This window comes from Triticum urartu, chromosome 2 (assembly GCF_003073215.2).
Source record: "Triticum urartu cultivar G1812 chromosome 2, Tu2.1, whole genome shotgun sequence".
Lineage (NCBI taxonomy): Eukaryota > Viridiplantae > Streptophyta > Magnoliopsida > Poales > Poaceae > Triticum > Triticum urartu.
Genome location: NC_053023.1, coordinates 717,448,246 through 717,459,357, shown reverse-complemented (window position 1 = coordinate 717,459,357; position 11,112 = coordinate 717,448,246). Strand labels below are relative to the sequence as shown.

General features: G+C 49.4%; 1 long non-coding RNA gene across 1 annotated transcript; it reads left to right on the top strand.

The window, feature by feature from the left end:
• The first annotated feature begins 2,058 nt into the window (after positions 1–2,058).
• LOC125534325 lies at positions 2,059–2,524 on the top strand. Its single transcript, XR_007294454.1, has 3 exons — positions 2,059–2,204; positions 2,284–2,385; positions 2,461–2,524. It is a non-coding gene; the product is annotated as an uncharacterized LOC125534325 (long non-coding RNA).
• The last annotated feature ends 8,588 nt before the right edge of the window (positions 2,525–11,112 follow it).

The following is an 11,112-nucleotide window of genomic DNA, read 5'->3' as shown; positions in this document are numbered from 1 at the left end:
TCTTTCTATCCATAGAATGTATACTATTTCGGAGATTTGAGGAACCCTTGTTTGAATCTTGTGTGTATTAGATTTAGGGAATTTTTGTTTGAATCTTGCATGTATTAGATTTGGGGAACCCTTGTTAGACTAGAATGTGGTTTGGATACATAGGTTGACATGTTATTTATATAGTTTGGATACATAGGTTGACATTTTATTTATATGGAAAAGATATTTGTATTGAATCTTGCATGAGGTAGGCTTAGTTTAGTTTATTGAAATTACATTTGTATTGGCAAGAATGGTTTGGATACATATGCTTTGTATTTTGCATCTAGTAGGCGTACTTTAGTTTATTTGTATTGAAAAGATAATCGTGTTGACAAGAAAGCTTTCTTTCAAAATTGTTAGGATGGTTTGGCTTCTCGATGATCACTGGGACAAACAACACCGGTCGTACGCTATGGCGGTGGAGCAGCAGGTAATAATGAAAGTGGCCTATTTTATGAATTTCGTATTTATTTCAAACACAAATGCCCCATATGTAATGTTATGAATTGTTTGTTTGTAGGCGCTTGCACCTTTGAAGCTTCGTTCTCACGGGGTCACCCTTGGGTGGATGCGCTATGATGAGCGATACACACCGTATGTAAGGGAGACAGGACTTCTCCCTTTCATTCATATGGTCAGACGGTCGACGCCACCCAACAATGCTCCAGCACTCACCGCACTTATTGATCATTGGCGGCCGGAGACACATAGTTTCCATCTACGGACCGGGGAGATGACAGTGACGCTCCAGGATATTGCTATGATCACCGGTCTTCCTATCGATGGGAATCCTCTATGTATGAGCACCGACTCCGATGGGTGGCGCGCGCAGATGCATGCCCTTATCGGTATGGTTCCTCCGGAGCCTCCGGAACCAGCAGCAGAAAACAAGAAGGAAAGAGTCGCAGCCGGTGCTACTTTCACGTGGATTACTGAGCACTTTGGTACTTGCCCACCGGAAGCTGATGAGGACACGGTCAAGATATATGCTCGTGTCTACATGTGGTATGTGATATCCAGGACTATTTTTGCTGATGGCACAGGCAAGAATGCTCCATGGATGTGGCTGAAGGCGTTGACCGTCTTCGATAGCAAATGGAGTTGGGGTTCGGCGACACTGGCTTACTTGTATAGACAGGTATGAAGTTGTTTCTTTTTCACTTCATTGCTACATTATGAATGCGATCTTGCTCTTAATTGAACCATGTTCTCTTTTATGTGCAGTTGGACGAAGCCTGTTGTAGGTCATCTGGAGGTATTGGTGGTTGTTTGCTCGCACTTTCCATATGGAGCTGGGAGCGTTTGCCGGTTGGACGTTCGAAGAAGGTGAAGTACGATGATTGGGACGACAAAGGCGACCTACTACGGCTACCCACTTGGGCTTACAAGTGGGATGTGATAAATGAGACGACAGATGATCCCTCGGTCATGTACAAGTTGTACCAGAGTGAGCTTGACGCGATCACGCCTGAGCAGGTGAATTGACATGGCATAAGTGATTATAATGCTTCTATTGCAACTCGATATCAATTTTGCATTCTATCCCATTTTGCAGGTGATATGGGAGCCGTATGGAACAGGAGATAGTTTTGGTGACCCTTTAGAGTTCAGGCTGAATCCGATGTGCACTAGGGATAGGGATCTCTGGCGTATGCGGTGCCCACTCATATGCAACTGGGCGGCTGAGCTTCACCTCCCACATCGAGTGCGCCGTCAGTTTGATTTGTTCCAGGCACATCCGCCGGAGTGGGAGGACACGGACAAGTTGCTACACGCGTAAGATATAATTAACCTTGAGTACTTAGCAGCTTCTCGGCGGTTTCGATGCTACTAATATTATGTTTCTAACTTGCAGGTTGGATAGGAAAAGGCGGCGGAAGATTAAGGATTGGGCCAAGCATCACAGAAAGTATGTCGTACAGTTTGCGCTTAGTGTGGAGCAAGCTAGGGCTGGAAAAGGAGTCCAGCTTCGTGAGCACTGCCCTGTAGCGTTCAACAACTATCTCACATGGTTTCTTACAAGTACCCGTGTGGAGGTATGCAAGCCGGCGTATGCTGAGGAGATTTTGGAAGAACCCACTGTTTTTGATGAGGTAGCCCAACACCAGTACAACGCATTAGTCAGGAAAGGCAACTCAGTGATCCCTTCAGCTCCAATGATGAACTTTGTGGTATTTGCCCTCTTTGCTTTTCATTCACACTATTCACATCTTCGCTTGCCTAACACGTTAATACCATTTCTGTTCATAGCGTGCCCAGATCAAGAAAGCAGCTGATGAGACCGAGACTATTCTTGAAACAACCCCGGCTGGCAAAAGCGATGGAGAAGGTGCACTTCGAGCATTCATCAAGGTTCACATCTCCTTCAAACTAGCACTTAACATGTGTTGCTACATTTGATGTCTCATTCACTTGTACATGTTGCAGCGCCAGGGCCAAAAGTTAAGGCGGCTATCAAACCTTTTTGGTTGTCGTGACCCCGAGTATGTATCATCAGAACGGTCTAGGTCGGCGACACCATCAGATCCCGCTTCGGGCCAGAGCCATGGTGATCATTTGGAGGATGAGGATGTGGGTGTGGTCACCCAAGAGGTATGGCATGAGCATATATATCCAATTGTTGATGCATTGCTAACTATATCCTCACACACGGTCTTTCCATATCTTTTGTTGATGCATAGGTTGCTGATGATGATATGACCTTGGGGGCGTACCAGGTTAGGTCTGCATACATACTAAAGCCTAGAAAGGGAATCAACAAGTACACACCTAAAGACTTCACCGAAAGAGGCAAAAGGACGGTCGGCACCTCGCGGATGGCGGCTTTGGATGACTATTTGGATGACGATGTCGATGACGTGGAGGAGCCGGAGCGGGAGCGTGTTCCTCTTCCTAGGAAGGTCAAGAAGTTAGCCAGCAAGAGGGGGGGGGCAGCCAAAAAGCGCTCAAGGAACTAGCTCTTCTTAGGAACCAGCCATAGTCCTTTATTTGTGGTAGCTCTATGTTGAACTTGATCCTCTTTGTATGTCTTAGTTATGTTGAACTTGGAGTTGACGTCTTAGCAATGTTGAACTTGGTCCTCTATGTTGCACTTGTTGTCTTAATAATGTTGAACTTGATCTTCATTAGCTTCACCATTAAAGCCCTCATCTTGATCATTCACATTGGCAGTCTCGACATGTTTGAACTGGTCTGGATCCTCGAGGGTGACCTCAACTCCCTGCTCAACCACATTGAACTCTGAACCATGACAATCACCCTCTGGGTGCACCAAGTCCCCCTCTCCCTTCCTCATCTCTACCTGATAATGATTCTGGTTGCAAGCTACAGCCACTGCAGCGCCTAGCACCGAGGCGCCACACTCTACAGTGCAACGCCTAGCTACTGGGCGTTGCACTGTACAGTGTGGCGCCTCGGTGCTAGGCGCTGCAGTGGCTATAGCTAGGCGTTGCACTGTAGAGTGTGGCGCCTCGGTGCTAGGCGCTGCAGTGGCTGTAGCTTACAAACAGAAAGTTTGCTCTCTGTTTAGCTCAGTCCATGTGTGCAACGCCTCAGCTCTAGGCGCTGCACTATACAGTGTGACGCCTGGTGCTGAGGCGCCACACTGTGCAGTGCAACGCCCAATAGCTAGGCGTTGCACCTGTACTTAGCAAATTTTTGGCACACGCACACATATTCCGATGAGGAGAGATAGTAGCTCACGACACATAGCAAGCAAAGAACTGTGACACATAGTAGTTCACGACACATAGTACTTCACGACACATACTAATTCATAATACATAGTACTTCATGACACATAGTAGATCAGAACCAAATCGAAGAGGAGAGATAGTAGTTCATGACACATAGTAGTTCACAACCAAATCGAAGAGGAGAGATAGTAGCTCATGACACATAGTAGTTCACCACCAAATCGAAGAGGAGAGATAGTAGTTCATGACATAGCTCTATTGCGTAGAGCAAGGCCCCTTTCCCTTCTTCTTCTTCTCTTCTTCCTCTTCCTCCTCCCTTTTCCTTATGAGGTGGGCCTCCTTAACCACCCTCTTCATGAATATCTTTTCCTCCCTCTCTTTTTTTTCAGCTGCAATTGCCCAAAGCTTCATGGTTCCTTCTTCAAAATCCTTTTGACGCTTCTTCTGTGCCTCCTCACATTTCCTCACCAATGCTTGCTCCCTAGCGCGCATCGCATTTGACGCTCTCTCTTCTTCCTTCCTCTTCTCCTCAAGCTCCTCATCCTTTTTCTTCTTTAGCTTGGCTGCATCCTCCTCTCTAAGCTTCTTGGCAGCCTTCTCCCACCATCCCGTCATCTCATCTTCGCCATCCTCCTTCATTGTTGGTTTGTTGGGTTGGGAAGCCGCCATACCTACAATGAGTGAAACATAATGGTTAGTAAAGACAATACAAACAAATGGAACATATGAAAAAAAATAACATATGGAAAACAAGAATATTTGAAACATTATAGTTAGTGAGCAACATACGGAAATGGTCCATCGAGGTATCCAAACATTCCTCTATAACGACCTTGCCCTTGTCCATCACCAAGGCCAAGACCATCACCACGGCCAACACCATCACCACGAGCTCTACCACCACCATGGCCTAGACTACCACCACCATGGCCTCTTGTAAGTCCTAGTTGCCGACCTCTTTGTTGCCTAGATCCTCTTTGACTAACACTTGGTTGGCTTGGCACTTATTGGCTACCACTTGGTTGGCTAGGCACTTGTTGGCTACCACTAGGTTGGCTCCCACTTGGTTGCCTTGGCACTTGTTGGCTACCACTAGGTTGGCTCCCACTTGGTTGCCTTGGCACTTGTTGGCTACCACTAGGTTGGCTCTCACTTGGTTGCCTTGGCACTTGTTGGCTACCACTAGGTTGGCTCCCACTTGGTTGCCTTGGCACTTGTTGGCTACCACGTTGTTGCCTTCGCACTTGTTGGCTACCTCTTGGTTGGCTTGGCACTTGTTGGCTACCACTTGGTTGGCTCCCTTGTGTAGCTCCTTGTTGGCTAGTGCTTGCATCATTTTTCTTGGACCTTTTCCTTGGTTTTGTACATTTTCTTTTGTTGTGGCCATGACCTTTGCATTCCCCACAACGGGAGCTCTCACGAGGCTCTTGGAATTGATCGTTTCCCGCTTCGCGGCGGCCACCATGGCCCCATCCGTCCATGTCGCCTCTAAAACGCTTTGTTTTACGTCTACCACGTTTAACAACCTTCAACTCCGGATCCGGCCATAGTTGAACTCCATGGTACTCTGGCCATTGTGATTGGTCAAAGTATGGGTGAAAGCGGGGAGCCCATGTTTTCTTGACCGTCATGATTGAGAACTCCAACTCCCTCACGATGCGTGGGTGATTGATGTCCACATTTCTAACGCGACCGGCGGTATACAAATGTGAGCATGGGAGATGAAGCAACAATGGCCTCCCGCAAGAGCAATCACATTGTGTTAACGACACCTTGAAAGCCCGACCTCCATGTTGCCGGCCATCGTTTGTGGTTCCTCCTGGCTCTTTCACTTCATACTTCCACTCTTCGTTGTCATATAATATAGCTTCTTCTGAGTTCGCCTTTCGTGATTGAAATTCTAACCATTCATCAACCTTGGGTGGGAACTTGTACTTGTACTTGCGCGGGTTCTCACCCGCTATCTGTGCATCAGTTTCCATTGAGTACTTTAGAAAGTACGCATTCATCTTGTCAAATGTGTATTGAACTATTGCCGTCACAGGTAATCCACGTGCACCTTTGAGCACCCTATTGAAGCATTCGGCCAGCTTGTCATTTGACCGTATCTTCGGCCATCTTCATCAAAAGCACGTGCCCACTTATTCCGGTGGGGAATGTGCCTATTCATAAAGTCTTGACCCCCGTGATCAAGTTTTTTGTGTGCGAGCAATTTGTTCAACAAAGTGGCGAACCGCTTCTCGGAGAAAGCAAGACAACAATCTTGAAGATCATCGGCCAACTCCTTAAGGCCACATGCCCTATAGAAGTTCGAACAAAAGTGCCTCATGCACCATCGATGGTGATATGGAGCATGCCCGGGAATGTCAATCTCCACTGCGTTAAGAATTCCTGCATGCCGATCCGATATGACACAAATTTTCCTTTGAGCGGGTAACACCTTCGTCCTCAAAAGACGCATAAACCACTCCCAGTTGTCATTGTTCTCCGCCTGCCAATGGCAACACCCGGTTATTGGCATCACTTGCTATCGCAACCAACAAGGTGCCCTTGTATTGTCCGGTCAAGAACGTGCCATCAATGGAGATGACCGGCCTACAGTGTTCGAAAGCCCTCACGCATTGCTCGAACGCCCAAAATGCACGGCCAAATACTCGGACTTTCTTTCCTTCATAAACCGTTGTTTGGTGCCCATGAGGCTCGACAACATGAACCATGCCCGGGTTTGTGGCGGCCATGGCTAACAACAACCTAGGGATTCGGTTGTATGCTTCCTCCCAAGTACCATACAACATCTTAAATGCGGCTTGCTTCGCCTTCCATGCCTTGCCGTACTTCACCTTGTAATGAAAGATGGCTTTCACAAGGTCAATGACATGTTGGACGCTCATTGTTGGAAGTGTGGATATTGAGTTGGAGAGCCTGTAAGCGATGAACTCAGACGTGAGTTGTCTGTGGTCTTGGGACACAATCTTGCCATCCACCCTTTTGCCTCGGCACATGTGAGTTGGCACACAACTCACTACGTGCCAAGCGGGACCTCCTTTCCATGGTCTTGCACGCACAATCCACGGACATATTTCATCTTCACATGCACATGCAACCGTGTAGCGCATATTGACGTCCGAATGCACCACCTTGTGTGGACGATAATGCGTAACCGAGTAGTTGTCGAGCCACATCTTCAATTCCAAGAAGGTTTCGAACTTACACCCTTTACCAATCCGGTTCTTGTCGTCTCCCAAATCACGGTGAGAGCTTGGCCTAACCCCAAGAGATATAGATTTGCCACCATCCACAACGGCTTCATCCGCGAGACTAACATCCTTGAACAATGGTGTCTTGTGATCCCGACCGAATACCTTCTCGAAAGCTTCGGCCTCCTTCACCGTGAACCCCTCCTCATCAACTTGTTCATCGGGACCTTCGTCATCCGAATCCGATGCATATGCACGGGAAAAAGGGATGGAATGGTCCATTGTCTCTTGCAAATGATATTTGTCAAGATCACCCACATTGTTGTCATGGAGATCAACTTCATTGTCATCGTCTGCATACTCATCATTGTCCTCTTACAAAGCTTCATCTTGGTTGTTTGTAAACGGGCTCAATATTGGCCTCACTTCTTGGGTCAAAAGAACAATTTCATCTCGCTTCAAGGGTGGGGGGCTACTAGCAACCAAAGGGGAGGGTTTCCGGTTCAAGTCCAAATGCAAATTTGAATCAACCTTCTTCGTTGCAAATAACTCAAGAGCCTTGTCAAGTGAATCGGCCACCGTTTCCTTGTATGCAACCCAACGTTGCTCTGAGTTGATACGCATTGTCTTCCAACGGATGTGCATTCCAAAACCTACATTATGCCTTCCCTCCAACTCAACGATATCACTAGGGTCCATCCAACTCAAATCTTTCCTCACTTGTTGCAAGAGCTCCGCATAGCTAGGACTACTATCAAACAACATATCTACCTCATCCGGATCCGGTTCAATATTGCCTTTCAAGAAGGCGTCTTTGTCCCCATGATGAACAAACACACATGTTCTTCCCATCCCTATAAGCATTCAAACAACACATCGTAACATTGCTTCCATGAGTACTAATTTAAGGATTAACACGGAATACGAACCCTAATACATATATATCAAACAACAACCCTAACCCTAACCATAACCCTAACCCTAACCATAACCCTAACAATAACCCTAACCATAACCCTAGCACCAACATAAGAACACCCATAAGAATAACTCTAACATACTAACAAAGCCTAATCATAGGAAATTGGCAAACAAAGATCTCACATCTCCATGCAAATCTCTAGATCCAACCAAAACTAGGGTTTCCGAAACTAGCATTACTTGGATCAAAACAAGGGATCGGAGAAGATTACCTTGAGGGAGGGTATGACTTTGAAATCCACGGACAAATTCTTCAAATTTGCAAGTTTTGGGAGAGGATTTGAGAGGGGGAGAGAGTGGGAGAGGGGGCAAAGCTCGGGTTGGGGTGTGTGGGGTGGGGGGAGTGGGGGAGGGGGGCCCAGCCGCTGGATAAGTCACAGTGCAGCGCCCGAACGCTAGGCGCTGCACATTACATGTGTGGCGCCTAGCTCTGAGGCGCTGCACTGCTGGGTGCGGGCCCAAGAATTGCCACGGTGGACTAGCGTGCAACGCCCCCGAGCTGTGCGCTGCACCGTAGGGTGTGGCGCCTGCGTGGCGGGCGCTACACAAAAAAATCAGTGCTGTGAAATAGTTTCACGGACAGTTTATTTTGTGAATTGATTTTGTCCACATGTCAAAATAGTCAAATTTGCCGACTGAAAGCACGCACTCCTATTGCCTGCTGGGTGCTGGCTATAGCTAGCTACTGTGCTCGCGGGAAGGGAACACGGGAAAACACAGGGCCGCAGCTTTGGGAGCGTAACCGGGCAGGCACTGTGACTGTGAGCGCTCGCCTGTTCCCGGTAATATAAGTCCGGCTCCAGCACTGACCGCCCCACTGGCCACTGGCACGTCCCGTCCTCCATTAATCTACTCCTTCCGCTTCAAATTACTCGTCGCAGAAATGAATGTATCTAGACTAGATACATTCATTTCTGCGACGAGTAATTTAGAACGGAGAAGTACCCGTTTAGCCCACCACGCCGGGGCAGGCAGACAGGCAGGCTGCTCGAGCAGTTCGCCTTCCCGCTGTGCCGGCAGCGCGAACACGTCGTGATTTGTGACGCGAGACGAGAGAGAGGCCAGCCAGCCGTAAACCGCGACCATGTCCATGTGGGCGCACCAGCGACGCATCACGGCCTCCGATGGCGGAGAAGAAAAGGAGTGGAAATCCGCGAGAAACCGGGTCGCATTTCGTCGCGGCCGCTGATGAGAACGATGCGTCGTCGGTCGGCCCATCGTGCGTGCGTCTACTGTGGACGGCATGGGGATGGGATATCCGGGTCAATTTTGGGTTGCTGATGATGCTCCGACGAGTATTGTGTTGTGTTGTGCTGCTCCTGTCTTTGAACTTGCGTGTGTTTTCTTTATGTTTCCACGGTGGGCACTGCCGTCTGTGGCCTGTGAATAAAGCCACTTTGAAAGTTTGAAAATAGAGGCAGAGGCGGCCACCATTGGCCTGGCACTGCACCATCCACCATGGGAGCTGCTGCTAGCTGGTATACTGGGACTAGCAGCAGCAGCAGCAGTGCTAGCTGATTAAAATACACTACTCTAGGACTAAGCCTGGTGTGCATGTGTATATGCGGGGCACGCACCGACTGCTGCTGCGGCGGCTTTGCGTGCATCCGACGATGCGTGTGGTGCTCAGTGGTAAGGCTTGATGTGAGTTCAGTTCTACACCTTCAGGCTTGAGACCATGTGAGCTCAGTTCAACAACATTATACTCCCTCCGTGAACTAACATAAGTGCGTTTAGATCACTACTTTAATATTCTATAAACGCTCTTATATTAATTTACGGATGAAGTACATATTCATCCATGAGTTTATTTTTAGAAAAGAAAGAAGACCCCCGGTCCCTGCATCTGGGCGATGCATACAGTCATTTTATTAATTATTTTCAAAAGACCTTACAAAGAAATATAACAGTAAGTCTGAAGCCACCGTCTAGACAACATCTGTTGCTACTCCTATTCATTTGATGAAGGGATGCTGATAGTCTGGGCCTAATACCAAACAGACCTTGCAGCCAAACCTAACATCTAAGACCTGCGTTTCCATCCAGGACGCCTGCCGGGTATGGGTCACCCACCGGTCCGGCGCACTCCTCAACCAGGACGCCTGCCGGGTATGAGGCCGCCGCAGCCACCTGCCACCAATCCATCTTCAGAGATGTACTGTTGCATCTACCTTGCCCGGTCTAGCTGCCGTTGACGCCACCACGACGCCAGACAACGCCACCATCCTGCGCTCGTCCATCAATACACGCCCAACAGCGAGACCCCGCTGCTCCATGCCGCTGAGACCCGCCATTGTCGACGTATCAGATGCAACGCCGCTCCTCCTTTGCGAATACCACCTTCTACCACTGGTCATATCCCCTCCACCTGTAGATCCACTGCACTCCCAACCGAGCCCCAGTGCCCCTGACGACACCTCCAGGAAGGTCACGATGCAAAAAGCGCCGCTGCCGCCAGATCCGAAAAGGATTGAAGGTTTTCACCCGGCCGGGGATCGGGGTGGGTAGATTGGGCCCTCAGCTGCGCCTTCATGAAGGAAAGCGGCGCCCATGAGCGTCGCCGCCGCCGGGCCGGCTAGACTGGCTAAGGTTTTCCCCGGACCCAAAGTACACCACCAGGGCTCACCACCACCGGAGCCTGCAGCAGCAAACCATCAGGACGACGACAGAGGCAGCAAGAGAAAGGGGAACCTCCAGATCTGACGCAATGGAGAACCACGCCATGGCCGGACTCCACCAGCGACCCGCCACCCACGTGGCCGAGCACGCTGGCCAGCGTCGCCTGCAGACGCCCAGCCGCCGGATGACGCCGCCTCGCCGATAGGGCCGCCGCCCAAGGATCCGTAGGCCACCGACGCGATACTCTAGCCTGCAGGCCGACGAGATCGATCCGGGCGCCGAGATCCCCGCCGCCACCTTCCCCGGCGTCCGCGAGGGACGGAAGGGAGATGAGGGGAGGCGGACGGCGATAGATGGGATTGCCCCCGAGTCGCCAGGGGCGACGCGAGGGCCGCGTGAGTTACGCGAGGGGGCTACTCGATGGACTGGTGCGTAGGGGGGATTTAATTCGACATTGATCTCCTTACATAAAGAAACATTTACATAAAGAAATAAAACCAGAGTTGCAAAACCGGTCCCTCTCTGCATTCTTGGCCTCGCTTTTGCTGCTTCATCCATGCAATGTTCTTTGATTCCCTGGGCCACTA